Source organism: Pleurodeles waltl, chromosome 5, assembly GCF_031143425.1.
Source record: "Pleurodeles waltl isolate 20211129_DDA chromosome 5, aPleWal1.hap1.20221129, whole genome shotgun sequence".
Taxonomy (NCBI): domain Eukaryota; kingdom Metazoa; phylum Chordata; class Amphibia; order Caudata; family Salamandridae; genus Pleurodeles; species Pleurodeles waltl.
Genome location: NC_090444.1, coordinates 1,667,810,270 through 1,667,834,208, shown reverse-complemented (window position 1 = coordinate 1,667,834,208; position 23,939 = coordinate 1,667,810,270).

Genomic DNA, 23,939 nt, shown 5'->3' with positions numbered 1-23,939 from the left:
AGGTTACCGCACACACATATGCGACCCCCCCCAACTATGTACTCACCAATGCAGAGCACCAAGTCACAGTGACACCACCCAAACACCCCTGAAAAATGCCAGGACATAATCATATTTGGAATAAATATTTATGTACCAAAAAGCTCCAGAAAATTAGCGTACAACCATGAAAGATATCCACAACAAAACTAATGACATACACATCAGTGTATAACTGAAGTAACAAGTCCTGCACATCCTACGAATTCAGCATGTCCGTGGGCCAAAGTCTTGAGAAACAAGGGCAAAGCCCACACAGGAGACCTGAGTCCTTTGGAGAGAACACTGCAGGGGCATCAGATGTAAAAACTACAGGCACCTCAGGGGGAAGGGAAGGGGGGGGCACCACAGCCACATGAGTCCACGACGCCAGATCCACGAGGAGCCACCATGCCCACTGGACCATCCTGGGGAGTGCAAAGCCACAGTCTCTCAATGTCTCTACAGTGGCTGGGCTGCCCACTGGACCATCCTGGGGAGTGCAAAGCCACAGTCTCTCAATGTCTCTACAGTGGCTGGGCTGCCCACTGGACCATCCTGGGGAGTGCAAAGCCACAGTCTCTCAAGTCTCTACAGTGGCTGGGCTGCCCACTGGACCATCCTGGGGAGTGCAAAGCCACAGTCTCTCAAGTCTCTACAGTGGCTGGGCTGCCCACTGGACCATCCTGGGGAGTGCAAAGCCACAGTCTCTCAATGTCTCTACAGTGGCTGGGCTGCCCACTGGACCATCCTGGGGAGTGCAAAGCCACAGTCTCTCAATGTCTCTACAGTGGCTGGGCTGCCCACTGGACCATCCTGGGGAGTGCAAAGCCACAGTCTCTCAATGTCTCTACAGTGGCTGGGCTGCCCACTGGACCATCCTGGGGAGTGCAAAGCCACAGTCTCTCAATGTCTCTACAGTGGCTGGCCTGCCCACTGGACCATCCTGGGGAGTGCAAAGCCACAGTCTCTCAAGTCTCTACAGTGGCTGGGCTGCCCACTGGACCATCCTGGGGAGTGCAAAGCCACAGTCTCTCAATGTCTCTACAGTGGCTGGGCTGCCCACTGGACCATCCTGGGGAGTGCAAAGCCACAGTCTCTCAATGTCTCTACAGTGGCTGGGCTGCCCACTGGACCATCCTGGGGAGTGCAAAGCCACAGTCTCTCAAGTCTCTACAGTGGCTGGGCTGCCCACTGGACCATCCTGGGGAGTGCAAAGCCACAGTCTCTCAAGTCTCTACAGTGGCTGGGCTGCCCACTGGACCATCCTGGGGAGTGCAAAGCCACAGTCTCTCAAGTCTCTACAGTGCTTGGCTGCCCACTGGACCATCCTGGGGAGTGCAAAGCCACAGTCTCTCAATGTCTCTACAGTGGCTGGGCTGCCCACTGGACCATCCTGGGGAGTGCAAAGCCACAGTCTCTCAATGTCTCTACAGTGGCTGGGCTGCCCACTGGACCATCCTGGGGAGTGCAAAGCCACAGTCTCTCAAGTCTCTACAGTGGCTGGGCTGCCCACTGGACCATCCTGGGGAGTGCAAAGCCACAGTCTCTCAATGTCTCTACAGTGGCTGGGCTGCCCACTGGACCATCCTGGGGAGTGCAAAGCCACAGTCTCTCAATGTCTCTACAGTGGGTGGGCTGCCCACTGGACCATCCTGGGGAGTGCAAAGCCACAGTCCATCAGGTGGATGACAGTCTCCACTGGTCAAGGAGGAGGCATGGTGGGCACAGTGAACCATAAACGGTGCTTGAGACGGCGGTGCCCAGCGGAGCGGTGCTTGAGAGGAAGGGCCCAGCGGAGCGGTGCTTGAGAGGAAGGGCCCAGCGGAGCGGTGCCTCAGAGGAAGGGCCCAGCGGAGCGGTGCTTGAGAGGAAGGGCCCAGCGGAGCGGTGCTTGAGACGGCGGTGCCCAGCGGAGCGATGCTTGACAGGAAGGGCCCAGCGGAGCGGTGCCTCAGAGGAAGGGCCCAGCGGAGCGGTGCTTGAGAGGAAGGGCCCAGCGGAGCGGTGCTTGAGACGGCGGTGCCCAGCGGAGCGGTGCTTGAGAGGAAGGGCCCAGCGGAGCGGTGCTTGAGAGGAAGGGCCCCGCGGAGCGGTGCCTCAGAGGAAGGGCCCAGCGGAGCGGTGCTTGAGAGGAAGGGCCCAGCGGAGCGGTGCTTGAGACGGCGGTGCCCAGCGGAGCGGTGCTTGAGAGGAAGGGCCCAGCGGAGCGGTGCTTGAGAGGAAGGGCCCAGCGGAGCGGTGCCTCAGAGGAAGGGCCCAGCGGAGCGGTGCTTGAGAGGAAGGGCCCAGCGGAGCGGTGCCTCAGAGGAAGGGCCCAGCGGAGCGGTGCCTCAGAGGAAGGGCCCAGCGGAGCGGTGCCTCAGAGGAAGGGCCCAGCGGAGCGGTGCTTGAGAGGAAGGGCCCAGCGGAGCGGTGCTTGAGACGGCGGTGCCCAGCGGAGCGGTGCTTGAGAGGAAGGGCCCAGCGGAGCGGTGCTTGAGAGGAAGGGCCCAGCGGAGCGGTGCCTCAGAGGAAGGGCCCAGCGGAGCGGTGCCTCAGAGGAAGGGCCCAGCGGAGCGGTGCTTGAGAGGAAGGGCCCAGCGGAGCGGTGCTTGAGACGGCGGTGCCCAGCGGAGCGGTGCTTGAGAGGAAGGGCCCAGCGGAGCGGTGCTTGAGAGGAAGGGCCCAGCGGAGCGGTGCCTCAGAGGAAGGGCCCAGCGGAGCGGTGCTTGAGAGGAAGGGCCCAGCGGAGCGGTGCCTCAGAGGAAGGGCCCAGCGGAGCGGTGCTTGAGAGGAAGGGCCCAGCGGAGCGGTGCCTCAGAGGAAGGGCCCAGCGGAGCGGTGCTTGAGACGGCGGTGCCCAGCGGAGCGGTGCTTGAGAGGAAGGGCCCAGCGGAGCGGTGCCTCAGAGGAAGGGCCCAGCGGAGCGGTGCTTGAGAGGAAGGGCCCAGCGGAGCGGTGCTTGAGACGGCGGGGCCCTGTTCAGCGGTGCTCTTCTCCACGGCGGGGCCCTGTTCAGCGGTGCTCTTCTCCACGGCGGGGCCCTGTTCAGCGGTGCTCTTCTCCACGGCGGGGCCCTGTTCAGCGGTGCTCTTCTCCACGGCGGGGCCCGGTTCAGCGGTGCTCTTCTCCACGGCAGGCCCTGTTCAGCGGTGCTCTTCTGCACCGCGGGCCCTGTTCAGCGGTGCCTATCTCCACGGCGGGGCCCTGTTCAGCGGTGCTCTTCTCCACGGCGGGGCCCGGTTCAGCGGTGCTCTTCTGCACCGCGGGCCCTGTTCAGCGGTGCTCTTCTCCACGGCAGGCCCTGTTCAGCGGTGCTCTTCTGCACCGCGGGCCCTGTTCAGCGGTGCCTATCTCCACGGCGGGGCCCTGTTCAGCGGTGCTCTTCTCCACGGCGGGGCCCGGTTCAGCGGTGCTCTTCTGCACCGCGGGCCCTGTTCAGCGGTGCTCATCCAGCAGGTCAAGGGAGCCAGACCTGGCCTCGACTCCCTGCTCAGTCGCCCTCGGACCGTGACGTTTCTGGACCCTTCGGGGACGGACTCCTGGCCTCCTTAGTGTCCTCCTTCCCAGCTGGGATGTGGCATGTGGGGTCCACCTTCTCCGCGCTCCTGCTGCCCTTCCGCTCCTTTGATGGGGCTCTCGGGCCCTTGCCTCCCCTAGATGGTGTGGGTGGTGAAGTGGCCACACATTGCTCCTTGGGGGCAGCCCTGTCGGTCCTCGCACGGCGGTCCTTGTTTTTGCGGGTCCTCTTGCCGGGGGGGGGGGGGCTGGACGTGTCCTTGCTGCTGATCGATGTGTCACTGCTGGCAAAGGGTGGGCTCCAGAACCCAGGCACAACAGTGACACCGGAAGCTGGGCTGGTGGTGGCTGCGGTGCTCTTGGGACTCTTTGAAGATGGAGGGGGGAGGTCATCGGGGGGAAAGAGGTTAAGGTTAGCCAGGAAAAGTTTTTTAGGGCCAAGGTAGAGGGTAGGAGAAGTGGAGATGGAAGTGGAGGTAGAGGAGGTGGTTGTAGGAGTCAGGTGTGCTGTCATTGGGTGAAGGTGCTGGTGCTGTAGGCTGTCGTGAGGTGGATGGCTGTTGGGTGGGTGGCTGCCTGCGTTTGTGTGTCTTGGAAGAGGGGGTGACAGACACAGTGGGAGAGGACACAGGGGACGTGTACATGGCAGTGGGGGTGGTGACTGCACGAGTGTGGACTGTACTGGAGGGTGAGGTGGTGATGGAAGCACTGGCTGATGTTGGGGTGCATGCAGGTGTGAGTGTAGACGTCACAGGGAGGGAGGAGGGAGACGAGGAGGAGGGGGACACAGGGGTGGCAGTGGCTGTTGGCATGTCTGCATCTGTGTGTTGCTCGGGTGAGTGTTTGCGGGATCTGTGGTGCTTGTGTTTGGATGAGCTGCTCTTGGGTGTTGAGGTGTGTGCAGGCTGGTCTGATGGTGTGGATGGGATAGGCTGAGGAACAGGAGACAGAGACAGGCTGGAGGCAGTCAGAAGAGGGAGGCTGGAAACTGGGACAATGGCTGCCGTCAGTGCTGAGGCCAGAGCAGTGAACGCTCGTTGATGGGCAGCCTGACCCGAATGAATGCCCTCCAGGTACGCATTGCTCTGTTGCACCTCCCTTTGCACACCCTGGATGGCATTCAAAAGGGTCGTCTGCCCAACAATGAGCGTCCTGACCAGGTCAATGAGCTCCGCACTGAGGGCAGCAGGGGCAACAGGGGCAGGGGCTGAGGTGCCTGGGGCGAAGGAGACGCGCGCCTTCCTGGGCGAACCGGCACGGAGCGAAGACTGAGGGGCTGCTGGGAGGGCGGGGCTGGTGCGCTGGGTGGCGGCTGTACCTGTAGAGGCGGGGGGCACGGATGTTGCCGCCACCCCTAGGGAGCTCCCATCCGAGGACGTGTCGCTTTCGCTGCTCTCACCAGCGGTCCCCGTCGTGGTGCTCCCCTCGCCCTCCGGATCACTGGTGCCCTCGTGTCTGTTCCTGGGCCCACCGGGGCCTTGTGTCCTGCAGCTCCCTCGTGCTCCGATGCCATATCTCCTCCGCCTGATGATGCTAATGCACACATGCACAAGAAGATGAAGAGAAAGGGTGGGGGGAGAAAAAAGAAGTCCAGGTTGAGTGCATGCAATGTCAACACCGTTGGCGGAGAGGACAGACACAGGTGCCTAATGCACTAAGCCGCGCATTCGGGGTACACTACTCAGTACTACTGACTAAGACAACAGGCCAAGAGACGTCAAACGCGCACATGGGAGATGCTGGACCTTCAATGGCTGTACTTGTCACCCTACAGAGGTGGGGGCCGGGGGCACAGGGCCATGCCTAAGGGAGAGGACTACACTACAGAAAGCGCCCTGGCCTAATGTCACCCACAGCCCTCCTCCCCCACCCAGACGCCTCCACTGCGCAGAAAGATAGGAGAATGTGCTGATACTCACCCCCTTGTGTCTGCTGTGATGTCTTAAAGCGCCCATCCAATTCAGGGTAGGCCACCGCCAGGATCCGGGACATCAGGGGGGTCATGGTGCGACTGGCACCCCTCCTAGGTTGGGAGGCCATCCCCAGCAGTGTTTCTGCGGTCTTCCTTGTTCCGCGGCGGATGTCCTCCCACCTCTTGCGGCAGTGGGTGCCCCGTCTGTTGTGGACCCCCAAGGTCCGGACTTCCTTGGCGATGGCACGCCAAATCTCGATCTTCTGATGGGCGCTGACCTATTAGACATGTACAGGGTGGAAAGGAGGAAATCATCAATGACCTGCATGTTAGATGTAATTGGCCCCCACCCACCCACTTTGCCATATGGCACATGCTCTCATCTGTCGGGCGTTGCACTCCTCATTCGCCCCCACCCCACCAACTTACATCCACCCCAATCCACACAGGCATAGCCCATTCCATTAGCACCCGGTGTACTCACTTGTTGGTCTGGAGGACCGTAGAGTAGCGCATACTGGGGGAGGACCCCATCCACGAGCTTCTCCAACTCTTCAGACGTGAAGGCAGGGGCCCTTTCCCCAGTCGCAGCAGCCATTGTATCTTCCAGACCGAGGTCACAGCAGCACTTGCAGTATAGGTCCTCTCCTGTGGATGATCAGGTCTCGAGTGATTAATCAGATAGAAAATGGCGGTCACGCCCGCGGCGGTGCGTACCGCGGCGGTGCGTACCGCGACCGCCGGCGCACTTCGTCATTGGTTCCTGAAACCCATAGGCTTCAATGTTAACCAATGCGGCTTTGCGCCGCGGTCTTCGACCGCCTACCGCCACGGTGTGCCCCGCCAGCGCATTGACCTCACATCCCATTGTCCCACTTCACAGGTCAGGCAGCCGCCATTTCAAGGGCCCACATGGCTTAATTTTGACTGCGACACACAGGCCTAGACCTTGCATTGCCACACATACACGCCTTTCAACCCATTGCCATTCTTTAACTGTGCAAGCTGTCTGTACGTACCTGTGGTTTGCCTGACTCTGTGCTCCATGTTGTCCTTCCTAGGCACCGTCCGCTGGGACTTGCGATGAGAAGGAGGAATCCTCGCGTGTACCGACCGCTGGTGGACCTGTCGACAATGGAAGAACGCCATATAATACTTCGATACAGACTTGACCGTGCCACTATCCATGAACTGTGTGCCCAGCTGGAGCCAGCCCTGATGTCCCCCATCCGCCAACCCACAGGGATTCCCCCTCTGGTGCAGGTTTTGTCAGTCCTCCATTTTTTGGCCAGTGGGTCATTCCAGACCACAGGGGCCATGTCATCTGGAATGTCTCAGCCTATGTTTTCTAAGATTTTGAGCAGAGTGTTGTCTGCCCTGATGAAACTCATGCGGAGCTACATCATTTTCCCCGAGGAGGGTGACTTGCCTACAGTGAAGGGTGATTTCTATGCCCTTGGACATATCCCCAACATCATTGGTGCCATTGATGGGACCCATGTGGCTTTGGTACCCCCAAAAGACGATGAGCAGGTGTACCGAAACAGAAAAAATTATCATTCGATGAATGTCCAGGTGGTCTGTTTGGCTGACCAGTACATCTCCCATGTAAATGCCAAGTTCCCAGGGTCAGTGCATGACGCGTATGTGATGCGAAATAGCAGCATCCCCTATGTGATGGAGCAGCTACAGAGACAACGTGTGTGGCTAATAGGTGACTCTGGTTACCCCAACCTGCCGTGGCTACTGACCCCAGTGAGGAATCCCCGGACAAGGGCAGAGGAACGGTACAATGAGGCCCATGGGCGTACTAGGAGGGTGATTGAGCGAACCTTTGGCCTCCTGAAGGCCAGGTTTAGGTGCCTGCATATGACAGGTGGATCCCTAATGTACTCACCAAAGAAGGTGTGCCATATCATCGTGGCGTGCTGTATGCTTCACAACCTGGCTTTGCGACGCCAGGTGCCTTTCCTGCAGGAGGATGGTCCAGATGGTGGTGTTGTAGAAGCCGTGGAGCCTGTGGAGAGTGAAGAGGAGGAAGACTCAGAGGACGACACAGACAATAGGGACAGAGTGATACAACAGTATTTCCAGTAACACCCAGGTAAGAATCACCCACGCCATTTCACAATTGCTTATAGCCTCCTGCATCTGTACTTTCTGTAGTTCCCCACAGATGTTTTTCATTAATTTTTGCCTTTCCCTTCCCTTCTCAGTGCTGTCTGACTCAGTACCTGACTTCTGCTTGGTTCGCCCATGAAATACAGCGTATTGACATTGGTATGTTGTCATGACTAATTGACAGAACAGAAATCGAACAGTAATATGTAATACATTTGTCAATAATACAGCATGACTCAAAACAGATTTGTGTGCAAAATGTGATTTATTTACAGTGCTAGATATCGGTACATGTGATTCTTAGGGTGATGGGTGGGGGTGGAGGAATATCCATGGCAGAGTCCAGTTCTCAGTCTCACAGGTGCATTGTCCTTTTGCCTGTGGAAGGATGGAGCATAGGCAGTTCATGGTTGGACAGGGTGGCAATGTGGGACAGTGGGAAGACTTGAGGGGGTATGTCCTGCAGGCGGGGGTCTTGACATCCTACTCTGTCTTTTTCTTTGGTCTCAGGCTCCTCTTACGGGGTGGTTGTTCTTCAGCAGGAGGTGGGGTTCTGGGGGGCTGTCGAGGTGTTGGGACCTCCTGTCCACTAGCGCCGGCGGAGGTGGTAGGCTGTTCCTGGTCCGGGCTAGTGACAGGGGCCCTGTGTGGTGCACCATGGTCCCGCAACGCGTCCTCTATCCTGTGGAGGGCCAGGACGATGGTCCCCATTGCGGTCCCGATGATTCTCAGCTCCTCCCTGAACCCCATGTAGCGTTCCTCCTGCTGTGCCTGGATCTCAGTGAACCTGGCCAGTACAGTCGCCATCGTTTCTTGGGAGTGGTGGTATGCCCCCATGATGGTGGTGAGGGCCTCTTGGAGAGTGGGTTCCCTGGGCCTCTCCTCCCCCCCCTGTCGCACAGCAGCCCTCCGAGCTGCCCGGTTTCCCCCGGCCTCTGTCCCCTGGACGGTGTGCCCGCTACCACTGCCCCCAGGTCCCTGTTGTTGTTGGGGTGTTGGGTTAGCCTGGGTGCCCTGTAGTGGCAGACACACCGCTGATTGAGCTGTCCTAGAGACAGAGGCATGGGCCCGCTGGGTGGGAGCTGTGCTGGTGTCGGCAGAGGGGGTCGGGTCTGGTGTGGCCTGTGGCTGCCTGAGGGGAACCGACTGCCCAGAGGTCCCCGATGGTCCGGGCTGGTCATCAGGTTCACTGTCGACAGAGCTGCTATCCTCAGTGTGGGCCTGTTCCGGTGGTGGGATGGACACTTCTGGACCCTCCAGACTGGTGTGTTGTCGTTCGGGTCCTGCATGGGGTAAGAGAGTTTGGTTATTATTTCTGTGTGTGCAATAGCATGCGTGTTGTGGGTGCCCTTGTCCCCCAGTGCAGGCATTCCCTGGAGGGAGGTGTTGTGAGGGTATTTAGTGGGGGGGAGGGGTTAGTGCAGTGGTCATGCTTAGGTGATGGGTGCCCATGATTTGTGTTGGCATGCAGGAGTTGGTGTTGGGATGGGTGGGTTGTGCTGGTGAGACATTGTCAGGGAGGATGTGTGGTGGGGGGTTGGGGGTGAGGGTGGGGGTGTGGGTTGGCATGCTGGTGGGGTGGGGGGGATATAGTAGTTGAGATGGGACTTACCAGAGTCCATTCCTCCGGCTACTCCAGCGAGGCCCTGAGGATGCAGGATGGTCAAGACCTCTTGCTCCCACGATGTAAATTCGGGAGGGGTGGGTGGGGGTCCGCCGCCAGCCTTCTGGACCGCGAGGTTGTGCCTGGAGACCATCGATCGGACCTTCCCCCGTAGGTCGTTCCATCTTTTGCGGATGTCCTCCCTATTCCTGGGATGCTGTCCCACCGCGTTGACCCTGTCCACGATCCGCTGCCATAGCTCCGCCTTCCTGGCTATACTGGTGTGCTGCACCTGCGAGCCGAAGAGCTGGGGTTCCACTCTTAGGATTTCCTCCACCATGACCCGGAGTTCTTGGTCCGAAAAGCGTGGGTGCCTTTGGGGTGCCATGGGGTGGTGTGGGTGAGGTGTGGGGTGGTGTATGTGATGCAGAGTGTGTTGGTGAGTGGTGCTTTGTGCTACTATGTGGTGTGTGTGATGGTGTAGTGTGCCTCAGTGTGTCTTGCTATGGATTGTCTGCTGTGTCTCTCTCTCCTTCTCTCAGTAATTAGGGTCGCAGGGGTTTGTGGGTGGTGTGGGTGTGTGTTTTATAGTTGGTTGATTGTGTGGGAGTGGTGTGTGTATGTGTATCAGGTGTGTGTATTTCAAATTGTCCAATGTGGCTGTGTTTTGGTGATGTGTGTGTATTCTGACCGCGGCGGTGTGTACCGCCAATGGAATACCGCATTTGAATGACCGCCGTGTGGATTCGTGGGTCGTAATGGCATGGGCGTATTTCTGTTGGCGTGACGGTGGAGGTTTGGTCATCTCCAGTTTATCGCTGCCCGCCGATGTGGCGGGCTGCAGTGGAGGACGGATTTTTGGAGGTTTGGCCGTTGTGGGTCGGAATGACCGTGGCGGTTGACCGCGGCGGTGTTATGGCGGTCTTATGACCGGCGGTAAGGGCATTTTACCTCCGAGGTCAGAATCACCCCCTTTATCCTTTGGATGGAATTTCTGCCAGACATCTACCTAATCTAGGTTCTCCACAACTTCCCTGAATTGTGTGGCTAATCTGTTCACTTCCTGTGATCTAGGGGGTTGTCTGTCTAGCATGCTAGACTGTACATTTTTAAAATTCAATGCCCACCCTACTGGATCATCAAGGTTTGGAGTGATCATCTCAGACACCACAGGCAGTAGTCCATGTCAGATGTATTTCAGGCATAGGTAATTACCAGGGTAATATCCTGGCCACCTAGTGTGACTTACAACACCACACACCTTCCCTCCTTATTTGTCTGTAGATTTGTCTTGGAGAATGGTACACTAATTGCCATCCATATTTCCACCCTCTCAGTAGGATTCATAGGAGGAGTAGGACAGTTCCCCTCTCCATTTTCAACCAAATTCTCATGATCTGAATCTGTTTACTAGGCTTCTTGAAGCAGGGCAATCCGCACTACTGGCATTGTAGGCAGATGAAGATTGTGCCACTTCTTAAAGTTCTGGGTCATTATTTTCACTGTGCCTGCCAAATTAAGCTAGTAGATGTGTAAGAGTACAGCTACTGTATAGCATTTTCTCGTATCTGAGCCTGTCAAATCTTACTACACCAATATGGTTTAAGCACTTCTCAACACACCTTTGTGTTCAGAACGTAGTAAACTATTTTTTCCTCACTCTTCTAGGGAACTGTTTCTAGCCCAGTAACTCTACCTTAACTTTCCTAGTCCCATATATGTGTTACTTTACCTTCATTAAAACTTCCTGAATGCCTCCCAACAGCTGGAAATACTAAAATAGCATTTTTTGTGGTGAGTATTTTAGAAAAAAACAGCAACAACAGCTACATAAAGTGGTATACAAGCTCTCGGTAAACTTCCCACCTTCCCCTAAAACACGGAGGCTTAGAGCCATCATCTCCAGCAAGATATCTGTAGTTTCTTGAGAGGTTGTAGAAATGTTTCTTCATTTCGGCCAACATAAGTTCAGTATCACCTGTTCCTCAGGTGCCTACTTCTCCAGAAGAATGCACATGGTTCCATCTTCATTCACTGTCACTCTTTCTGCCTCAGCTGCATCTTTCTCTCTATCTTCATCACCCTCCATGAGGGGCATTTTTCGTTGTGTTTCTGTCACATTTTTCTCTCCCATAGCCTTGACTGCTATAAACATTCCTTTGTGTTTTTTCAGAGGCGTCAAGCCAGTCCCATGCATCCTTCAGCGTCGTAAAGAATTTGGGCCTCATTATGAGTGGGGCGGTCTGAGGACCGCCACACTTCCGTTGACAGTCAGACCCCTGCATTCTAGGCAGTCCAACCGCCCAATTACAACTTTGGCAGGTGGACCCGCCTAAAGACTGCCATCCCTGCCAGGATCATAGATCCCAATGGGGTGGCGGCGGTCAGACTTATAACCAGCCATGGCGGCGCTGAACCCATGAAAAGGCTGGCGGAAAGCCAGTGCCGGGGGCCACATGAGGGGCATCTGCACGAGCATGGACAGTGCAGGGATCCCCCTGCCCAACACCCTTGGAATGTGCACTGTCTGCTTTGCAGACAGTGTGCATTCTGAGGGCGCTGGTGAGCCCCCTTAGTGCTATCTTATAGGACTCGGCTCCCTACCGTAGCACTATTCCCGCTGGTCTAACCAGTGCTAATGCTCGAATACAATGTTCTGGCCAGTCAGCCCAGCAGGAAAATTGTAATAGGGTGGGGGATGCCACCCATATGCTGGTGCCGTCCTCCCTGCAGCATTGGCAGTCAACTCAATTGACCCCCAGTGTCCTAATCAGGCCCTAAGGCTTTACCTTGTTTCCACACCTTAAGGTTTGCTGGTAGGAATAACATATATTTCAGGGTCAGTTCTCACAGTATTTTTCCACAGCCTCAAAGGAGTGGCATTGCTTTTGAACAAGCTGTGTATAGTCAAGGAAGATTTGTATGTTTGTGCCTTCACATTGTGAAAAGGGTGTTGTTCTGTGTCTCTGATAAGACTGCATCTCTGTCACATCAGTTAAGAAAATAGGCTAAAATTGCTCTTGGTTGCCTGCCTGGTTTAGGTGGGAACAGCATACGTTGTGTGTGTCCTATTGAAAAATCACTTGTGAAACTTTTTGGTGTCAATGTTTTCAAAATCCATTGTTCAAGTAATAATTCAGTGAAAGGTATTTCCACTTCCTCGGTAAACCCCAAGAAATGGAAATTATTTCTCTTTTGCCTCCATTCTGCATTTTCCGTCCAGTCCTCCAGGTTGCAATAAGCAATTACTTATTATTGCATTATCTTGCTCACTGTTTTGGTGGTGTATGTTGTGCTTCTGACCAGTTTATCCTGTACCAGGCATTAGCTTCCAATTCACAATGGGAGAAAGCAGAAAGCTGCAAGAGTGAGCTGAAGGGACAGGTAGGGGCTTTAAATGGATTGAAGAGGCCAGAGATGGCTTCGGGATTACGCTGCCTCAGTATTTCGTGTTCGCACATTCAATTGCAGCAGCCGCATGTTTAAGAGGAGGGCTTTGAGCACCGGAACGTTTTTATTTACAAATTAAGCACTGCTTTCTACACTGCCATATACTCCCAAATACACTTTAACTGCATGTGGGTGATCCACAAAGCAGTCCAAAAGGAAAGGCAGCCTAACTAGACAAAGGTCTCTAAGCAAAACCACCCTACAAGAAGCTTCACATCATTTCTATTTGCTACCCCCAAGTACTACCATCCTCACGTAAAAGGCGGGATCTTTTGAATAGCTACCCCTGTGTCAGACTTTACCCTCACACATCTGAAACACCTTTTCATGCAGACATTCAACTCTCCCACAGCAATCAGCCATAATGCTCCCTAATCCCCCCACACTAGTTCTTTTGGATCATCTCACACACAGCACACCCCCCCCCCCATTTTTAACATGCACCCACACGGTCACAAATGTAATTAATGTGTAAATAGGCTGACTTTTGTAAATGCTTGTAGTATGAGTTATAGCTGTCAGATTTAACATTCATGATGGTCCAGTAAAGGATCCAATATTTTCTGCTGAAGGGTTTCTTACAATGATACACGAAGTTCCTTTCATAATAAATTGTGAAACTATTTGTGCAATTCATTGTTTGTTCTATGTTCACTGGTTTGCAGAACAGCCTCACAAACATTGACAAAGGGAGTGTGTGGAAACTGACCAACTTCAGAATTGCATCGGTTTTACAGGGCGTTTTTCAACCTGTGAGGTTGTGTCAATCTTCTAGTTACTCATACAGTACTGGGTGTAAGGGACATGTAACTATTACAAATGTCAAATTACATAACTAGGCCCGGATTTCTAAGGGTTCTGTACTGAGTTTTCATCACTTCTTTTAACCTTGACTCGATGTAAAATCCTGTTTGGGATTCACAAACTAACCTAAATGGCGATTTGCGTTGGCTTGTAATAAAAAGTAACACAATGCAGTGCAGTGGACTCCCTTGTATTTCTTTGCGGCAGGGTTCATGAGTAGTGTGTGGGCATTCCTGTGCATCCATCGATGAATTTTAACACAAACCCATAACTACAAAACTTCTAGATATGGATTTATACCAAAATACTACACCTACCAGAGGCTGACATAAACAGAAGAAATATCGTTATTTCGCCTCATTTTGACCTCTTTTCATGCATGTGTGCTGTATTCTAGTACACGCACATGGAGGAAATAGCCTTAAAGCATAGTTTTGGGGCATGGACTCCTTCCTGCACAGAAGCTTCCCAAACCACAAAGAAGACACCCTTGCACTATGGTGCAATGGCGCCTGCATTGCCGCTTGGCTGCACAAAGTGCACAAAGTGCACCAGCACATGGAGAGACCAGAACTGCGTAATTTCTTTGTAGATACAGCATAGTTCTGCTCTCTCCAGTTCACGCCACGCAGTGCAACAACTGTGCTTCAAATCTTAGCAGACTGGGCATTAGTGTATCAAAGGGATAATTTAAGAAAAGGTGCCACTTTCCCTACACCCCTTAGCGCTCCCTACCGCCACCATGTGTGTGCAGTTTCGAAGATACTGCCCACTATGGTGCACTGTAGGGGGCAATAGCATCAGAATTTCGGACGCTATTGATGTACTCTGCAGGAGTAGCACCAAAATGTTGGCGCTACTCCTGCAGAGTATATAGAGGCCCATTGTATTTTAAGGCATGCCCCCTTTTAACGCCTGCTCTGAGCAGGCATTAAAAGTCCCGAACAAAATGGTGCAAGGAGATCTCTTAGATTTCCTTGAGACATTTTTTGCCCCCCTAATGGGGTACGCCCCCCCTTACATCCATTATGCCTGACGCAGGCATAATGTGGTGCAAGGGTTTACAAAGTGCATTGTGCCACTTTGTAAATATGGCACGTGTAAAAAGCCCCTTTAGCGCAGCCTTAGCGTAAAAAATCAGGCCCCAATTAAATTCTTTTTTACAGCATAAATAATTTATGGATACAGGTATGAAATGCCTGAAACAATGCTTAATTTGTACAGGTTTCCAGGGGCAGCTCCTCCGCTAAGGCAGAGGAGCGTTGCTACACTGTTTTTCCCAAAACTGAAAAATAAAATGATAATAATGTACTTTACGTTGTTATCATTTTATTTTTCCTTGTAGGGTGGGGCAGGGCTGGGCTGGAGGGACGAGCCAGAGGAGAGTTATGTGCACACTAAGTGCGCATGTCTTTTTGGCTGTGAAATACTAAGAACGCATGCCTTTTTGCCTGGTCGTGTTCAGCCGGCCAAAAAGATATGCACACTTTGCATGTTCTCCACTCGGCCGAGTAGAGAACATCCCCAGGCTCCCGCTCACGGTCTGAGTGGCGAAGAAAGCTGCTCAGACCAATCACAATGCTGCTGTCAGCAGCACCGTGATTGGCCGGGAGCCTGTGCAGCCAGAAAGAGACAAACGCGTCTCCCTTCAAGGTAAGTGTTTAGTTTTAAAAAAATATATATTATTTTTTTTAACCCCCATCCCTTCGTGCTCTGTCCCGTCCCGTCACCCCTGTTGAGTGGCAGCTACCACTGCTGGTTTCTGCAGGTAATAACACAGAAATCATTTTGGGGGGGCAGGGTTTCTTTTTCATCCTCGGACTTATAGTATAAAGCAAGCTATGAATGTCAAAAATAAAGAGAGAAAGAAGGAGGAAGCGAAAAATAGGTAAACAGTGATAAGAAGAAAAAGAAAAGATGAGAAAACCTGCAAAGAGACAGAAAGTGTAGGGAGATGGAAAGAAAGAGGCATAACAAGAAATCAAGACTAGGCAGCAGCAGCTGCCTCTCCGCTATTGGGGAGTAGTGTAGCTCCCCAGCCAACAGCAGCAGCTGCAAATTGAAAAACACAAATGATAATAAATAAGCAAATAATGTTTATTATCATTTTTATTTTTCAAGAAGCGGGACCACGGGGGATGACAGGGACAGAGGGGAGTGGTGTGCACTCCCCACAGTGCGCAAGTGTGTTTGGCTGTTAGTCTCAGGATGGGCAAACACACGTGCACTGAGCTCTCTCCAACCCAGCACTGAGTTAGCGGGTTGGAGAGCACATGCACAGGCTCCCAGTCTGCCTGGGAGTGCAAAGCCAGGGCGCTCAGGCCAATCCTAACGCTGCTCTCATGTTGCCATCAGAATGAGAGCAGAGTTGGGAATGGCCGCAGGGCAGGCTGGGAGCCTGTGCCTGCAGTGAGTGGAGGCAAAAGAGCAGCGATACGGGAGGTCAGGTAAGTTTTTTTTTTCCTTTTCTTTATTTGTAATGCTGTTTTTGTTTTGTGCCCTCCGACCCGCTGCATTGCCCCGACAGGAGCTTCCCCTGTTAGGCAGCCATGATATTTCGCATTGCTATAGAGTATTGAGTGGCAAATCAAGGAGGAGAGGGGTTTGGAGATTAATGCTGATTTTAGCTGTTATTTCCTGAGAGTTGATCAATTTGGATTAGAATCCAAAACGTAAAGCTTGGTGCAATCATGTGCTTAACGCCAGGTCGATACACTGTGTGCAAATCATGTTTGCTGTGAATGCAGCTGTAGTTGCCTTGCACTTGTTCAATGGCCTTTAAGCAGCAACTGCTAAGTAATGCGCAAAGATGCTTTTCATGAAATCTTTCGCATAACCTTGATTTTCACATTTGTACCGGAGATGAGTATTACATATTGACAAATGTTCTTATTTTAAACAGTTGAAATGTCTAATATTAATTGAAAGAGAGTCGGAATGCTGCTTCATTATACTGCAGTGCAAAAATGGCGCTGCAAGTTCATTTAGGTGGTGCATGCAAAGATGCTTACCGCATGCAATCAGGACCCATGTTTATAGTGAGACTCTGAGGGAAACCATATCTCTTTAGTGGCTCATGTAGGCATATCCTTCACTATGCACTGGTAGGCACCTGGGCAAGACCTGTGTGTGATCCTGCCAGAAAGGAAGCGAAAAAAAAATGCATAGGTTCTGATAACGCGTCCAGCCCTTATAAATTACCTGTACCTGGACACGTTGGAGGTCGGTGAATCTTTTAACCGAGTCGGGCTCTCCTCATCCTCAATAGTCGAGTCACTCAAATCAATAATCAATAACTGTTGTAATCGGTAGTCAGTACTCAATTAATAGATCAATACAACACATCAGAAATCAATAACAGTTGGTATTTCGGCGCACCATGACCTTTCAGTCATGAATAACCACACCAGTTTATTAAAAGTTAGTGAATTTATTTCCCTATATTAACAAAGCTAGCACAATATATATGTGTCTCAAAACCAATTGATATATGTATATGAACATTACTAGCTGTCCATAACGGCGGAAGAAACGCAATCTACGCAAAATCTGAATAATGATACACTCTGTTATAGCAATGCAAATCACCAATGTGACTAACTGTATTTGACTAATTGCGTACATTCGGTCAGCATAACAAGATTTCAATTCTTCATGGTACATTGAATGAATACCTCGACTAACCTCTAATTAGCATTGGCATGTGGGACTTCATGCAAAACGAATTTAGTCAACACAAATTTGGAAAACTTCTAGCTAGGATCCTATCAAAATAGCAGTTGGTACCTAAAAGGAAAAACACAATGCATAATACATTTATCCTTTCATATTTACCAAATACAATCAGCATTCAAGAAAAGTCTTCGTCCTTCAGGTACCAGTTGATCAGCATGGGGCAAAATTTCAATGGGGCAAAGTTAAGGGCAAGTTTCCTTGCAGCGGCAAGGAGAATGGGGCAAAGTTACTGCATGGGCAAGATGGGGGCAAATCAAAGTTAAAGTCTCTAGGGTAAGAATTCTCAAAGTCTCTTTCTCTCAGATAGAGAAAAGGGCATCAGGGTGTCGTCCAAAATGGAGTCTGGCATCAGGCTTCAAACTGGCATCGAGGAAAATGGCTGACTTCTCTTTGTCCGGTGGGTTTAAGTAAGAAATATTCCAAATTCTGTAGGGTCTTCCATTGGAGGGTTCATAGGTTGGCTTCAAATTGTCCAATCAAAAATTGTCTTTTACTAACGCCCATTTATGCATACACTGTCCTTGGCGCCTTGGAACACAAATTGTATCATGGTTTGCCAATTATTTTACTATCTGTACCTTCATTGTCCACCTGCAGAGACTGACCTTGTATCAAAGGGGATGTAACCGGCCTAGCACGAAACCTTGGAGATAAGTGTACCAGCCAGTTTCTACAGGAAAAATACAACTTCAAGCAAGAATATATGTTTCATTAGTTCAAGGAAAAAATCACGCAGTTAGAATTTGAAACCAAGCAACTAGGCCAAAGCCTGTACTAAATTTAAGCTAAGCAAAAACAGTTTTCAAACAAGAAATCATGGCATACATTTGCGATTATGACGGATTAGTACATTTTTAATACTTCATGATTAATAAAGCTCGTTTATAATGATGGCGAACTACCCCGAGGGCACAATTTCCCTCGTACATTATTTTGTTATTTTAAAATCGCAATTCAATATATAAGTCGGTTACACGGTGTACATGAATATATGTCGAACCTTCTTTTCTGCGTCATCAATCCCTTCTCTGATGACTAATTATGTCATCACATCAAATCTACCCACAAATTTTATTCCATTAAAATTCTGTATAGTAATTTGGCACTTCAGTCAATTCCCTTTTTCTTTTAGTCCCTTTTGACTTCTCCCTATAAATGTCCACCATTTTGTTCTCTATTTTCTCTTCTCTTTTTCTTTTGTTCCTTGCTTTTAACATTTTGAAAGCTTTCCATGTTCCCCAAGAACCTAATAGACAAATTAATATTATCAATATTCCCTTTACTATTTTTAGTAACAATCCGTTCCAAACGTTGCTGAGCCAATTTCCCACAGAAGCAAATCCTTTTCCAATTTTCTCCCAAACTCCGGGTTCTTTCAATTCCTTTAAATCTACACTTTCTGTAGTTAAATTTGTAAGCATTGTTCTAATTTTTCCACTGTTGTCGGGTATATAGGTACAACAGTGACGCGTACCAAGCATTTTGCAAACGCCGCCATCCTTTGCTAAAAGAATGTCTAAGGCAAGCCGATTTTGAAGAGTCATAGCTTTTTCTGCAGCGAGTTCAGCATCCATCAGGATTATAGCTCCCGAAAACTTTGTTAACATGTTATCCACAATAGTAGACAACTTTCGTATTTTGATTGAATTCAATATGACTCTTACTGAAGGAATCATAGCTCCAAATATATCTCCTACCACACCAGCAGCTGTCTCCCTTTTCTGAACACGATGTGATTCAGACAGCCTTGGAAATTTCTTTAAGTCATCTAGTTGGTAAACCTTTGGGAACAATATTCCCAAATAACACCTCCCATACCATCCTTTAGGAAGACGATAATAGGCGTTGAGTCCACAAATATAATATACTCCAGGAATAACTGGGTCTTGTCCATTCAGCATGAACGTCCACTTTTGTTGAAATGCGTATGTGTGTTTACATTCACTCGTTCCCACAAAAACTGTGTCATAATATGATGGAAATCTATGTATACAAAACCTACCCACATGCATTGTATCTAAAGCTATTTTCCCTTGTGTCTTTATTGCGGCAAAAGCATAATTATCTACAGATGTCCTTTCGTGCAATTCCTTCTCTAATTTCTCCCTCATTTCGTGCTTTCTGTCATCAGTGCGGTCTAAAAATTCTATTTCTACTGGTGAAAGCAAGCATGTAAGATTCTCCCTATGTGCGTGAGCTGTGTGGAAAGGTGAGATTGGTTCGAAAAATTCCCTCATTAATGTGGCAGACCAATCTCTAGCTATCTTACTTAGGTACCCTACTATGGGGACATATGCAAAAGTAACATCGTAATTAGTATAGAAATAATGAATGTCTCTTTGAGCATAAAATCTGGAAGCTACTATACTACATGTAATTCCATACGTAAGAGGCATGCTGTGATACGTTACCCCTTCCACTACTGAGGTAGGTATTTGTGTACACACATAACAATCTTTCGCATCCATGGTCTCAACATACTCACTCAGTAAGCGATAGAAAACGTTAGATGAAAGTTCCTTCTTATCATGCAAGTGTCTCTCGTCTTGCTCGAGTCTCTTCAGAGCTGTTAGTTCAGTAACGATAATAGGTTTAGAAGTAGAAGCATCATTCGTCTCACTCTCGCTTTTACCATCCATTCCAAGAACTATTGCTACAATTATTAGTACGCATGCGATCAGTAAGCCTATACACATGTATTTACAATACTTCATTTTACGCCCCTGTGTAGTGAAGCTAGTCATGATCTGTATAGAATCAGAAAGCTGAAGACACTTTATCAAAGCGTTTTTTTTTTTCTAAGTTGCAGGTATTCACAAGCTGAACGAGTTCAATGTTCACACAGTTTCTTTAGCAGCTTAGTCTCTTATCGGTTAGCAGCGTTGTCTCAAAATCGGTTTCAAAGTCAATCAAGTTAGCAATGTCTTAGCCGGTTAAAAAGTCAATCAGGTTAGCAATGTCAAGTTAGCAATGTCTTAGCCGGTTAAAAAAATCAATCAAGTGATCAATGGTTTCAATCAACAGAGTCCATAAAGTTTTTATTTCCAAAATGAAGTTCTGCCTCTTCGTTCTCAAGGCTGAGGGATACGAATTCGTCTGACCAATCGTTATTGGCTACGTATGCCCACTCCGGACCGGAATACCTCCTGCTCGGTATCCTTTTTCTTTTCAGTTTTGCATCTCTCTTTGATTCTTTCTCACTGGTACTTTCCTCTTTGGCCAAGTCCTTTTCTTCACTTGGTGTTGGTACTATGACAGACACTTCCTTTCTTTTCTCTTTCACTCTTGGCCCTTCACTGTCGTTCAACGTTTCTTTAGTTCTTAATTTTACCGGCGATATACTTGGTCTTCTTTTTGCACTAGGTCCACTTGATGGACCTGCGATCTCTTCTGAAGAAGTCTGAGCAGTTTCGTTCTGTTCTGCCTTGTCCCCTCCTTCTGGGGAGTCAATCAGGTTTTCCTTTTCCTTTTCTGTATCGTCTGCTTCTGGGAAAGCCCTCCTCTGATCAAGCTCTCCTGCTTCTTCACCTCTTTCGAGCCCTTTGTCACCGTTACTTTCTTCAGGCTCTTTGTCACTTTCAGCTGCTTCAGGCTCTTTGTTACCTTCAGCTGCTTCGTCGCTGTCTGAGGCTCCTCCTTGGTCTTCCCCAAGTGAATCAGTTGCTTCGTCCTCAGAGAATATTTCTCCCTCCTCTATTTCTGCCTGTTCGCTTCTAGTTCTGTTTTGCTCTGCCTCAGCGCTCGGTACTTTGTTATCAGGTACTGGTAACTTCAGTGCTTCAACTTCCTCATCTGTGGGACACAACACCCTCTTTGTGTGACTGGCGTGAATCTAGTTGGGAACTCCCGCACACTTCACAGCGGTGGTAGTCGTCAAAATCACTTGGAAAGGTCCTTTCCAACGGGGTTCCAAACACGACTTCCTCACGTGCTTCTTTATCACGACCCAGTCACCTGCTTTCAGGGTGTGTCCTGGACCTTGGATCGGTGGCAAGGTGGTTGCCTCCACCTGGTGAGAGAAAGATCGAACCAAATCAGCTAGACCTTTGCAGTAGTCTAACACCATATCATCTGTAATATTCAAAAGCGCATTTGCAGGAACTGCTGGAAGTCTCATAGCTCTGCCCATGAGAATCTCGTGTGGGGCAGTCCAGTCTTTCTGTCAGGGGTGTTTCTCATTGACATTAGTACCAAAGGCAATGCGTCAGGCCATTTCAAGTTTGTTGATGCACATATTTTCGCCATTCTTGATTTCAATGTGCCATTCATTTGCTCCACTAGACCTGATGCTTCAGGGCGGTAGCTACAATGCAGCTTTTGCTCAATGTTCAGTGCTGCACAAAGCAATTTTATTACTTCATTATTGAAGTGACTTCCCCTATCTGATTCTAAAGAGATCGGGAATCCGAAACGTGGTATTAACTCTCTCAAGAGTAGTTTTGCAACTGTGAGACTGTCATTTCTGCGTGTAGGGTATGCTTCAATCCAGTGACTAAAAATGCACACAACCACCAACACATACTTCAAGCCTCCATGCACAGGCATCTCAATGAAGTCCATTTGCATCCTGCTGAATGGACCCCCTGCTCTTCCAATGTGGCTCAAATTTACTACTGTTCCCTTCCCTGCGTTCATCTGTTGGCAAATGACACAACGGTGGCAAACTGCTTCAGCAACTTGACGGAATTTAGGGTTAAACCAATCAGTTTTGAACAACCTAATCATGGCATCCCTCCCAAGATGAGCTTGTCCATGGTAAAATCTGGCTATCTGTGTCAAAAGGCTATTTGGAAGAACGAATTTCCCTTCACTTGAAACCCATAATTCATCTAGTCTCTTTACACATTGTGATTTGGTCCAAGAAAGTTTCTCGTCCTCACTAACATCATTCTGTAGGGATTTCAATTCGTCCATCGTATCTATCACCTTTAGAGCAAATATTTTGCTTGGTTCGAGTTCTGGTTCACTTATCAAATTCCATTCATCCCTAAGCAATATACAGTTCAATGCGCAAAACCTTGCGACTTGATCCGCATATCCATTTCCCAGAGAAACATAATCCTGTCCCTTCGAGTGTGCACTACATTTTACCACTGCTACTTCTCCTGGTAGTTGAATGGCATGTAACAATTCTTTTCTTCTTTCGCCATTTTTCACTGGCGACCCTGAAGAGGTCATGAAACCTCTCTGTGACCACAATTGTCCGAAATCATGCACTATTCCAAACCCGTACTGACTGTCAGTGTAAATGGTAACTTTCATCAATGCAGAAAGTTGGCAAGCTCTAGTAAGGGCGACCAATTCTGCTACCTGTGCAGAGTAAACTCCTTGAAGCCAAGATGCTTCCAAAACACCTGTTACTGTGCATACAGCGTATCCTGCTTTCTATACACCCAGTGCATCTCTTAAACATGAACCATCAACAAAAATAATTTTATCATTTTCTTCCGATCGGGTATCTTTGATATCAGGTCTTGGTTTGGTGCAAAATTCAGTCACCTGAAGACAGTCGTGCTCGATGTCTTCAGCGTTCTCAATTTCAGCATTTTCACTGGGAAACAAGGTTGCTGGATTCAACGTAGTGCACCTTTTCAGCTGCACATTAGGTGATCCCAGAATTATTGTTTCTTACCTTGTGAGTCTAGCACCAGTCATGTGCTGTGTTCGGGAACGTGTCAAAAGTATCTCAACTGAGTGAGGGACCATGACTGTTAAAGGGTGTCCCATCACTATTCCTTCACTCTGAGTGAGGCTGATACCAACTGCGGCTACGGCGCGCAAGCACCCTGGCAGTGCTGCTGCGACCGGATCCAAATTAGCTGAAAAATACGCTACTGGTCTGTTTACGCCACCATGGGCTTGGGTCAAGACAGACAAGGAACATGCATCACGTTCATGACAAAACAATGTGAAAGGCTTTGTGTAGTCAGGAATACCTAAAGCTGGAGCCCTGCACATGCATTCTTTCAATTCAATAAAAGCATCCATATCTTCTCCTTTCAGTTCAATTTCATCCAATGCATCCTTCTGGGTCAGTTTCAGTAAAGGTTTTGCTAGGGTTGAGAAGTTGGGAATCCATTGGCGACAGTAACTCACCATTCCCAAAAACTTCCTCACCTCCCTCCTCGTCTTTGGGGGACTCATTTGAAGTACACTTGTTATTCTTTCCTTCATAATTTTTCGTGACCCTTTTTCTATTTGGTGACCCAAATATTTCACTTTCTTCTGACAGAACTGTAATTTTGAAGGAGACACTTTGGGCCTCATTATGACCCTGGCGGGCGGCGGAGGCCGCCCGCCAGGATCCCGCCCTCCAAATTACCGCGCCGCGGTCAAAAGACCGCGGCGGGTATTACGAGTTTTCCCCTGGGCTGGCGGGCGGTTCCAGTTAAACCGCCCGCCAGCCCAGGGGAAAACGACCTTCCCACGAGGATGCCGGCTCGTAATCGAGCCGGCGGAGTGGGAAGGTGCGACGGGTGCTACTGCACCCGTCGCGTATTTCACTGTCTGCAAGGCAGACAGAGAAATACATTTTGGGGCCCTCTTACGGGGGCCCCTGCCGTGCCCATGCCATTGGCATGGGCACGGCAGGGGCCCCCAGGGGTCCCGCGACCCCCCCTACCGCCATCCTGTTCATGGCGGCTTTCCCGCCATGAACTGGATGGCGGTAGGGGGGGTCAGAATCCTCATGGCTGCGGAGCGCGCTCCGCAGCCATGGAGGATTCCAATGAGCAGCGGAAAGTCAGCGGGAGACCGCTGACTTTCCGCTTCTGACCGCGGCTGAACCGCCGCGGT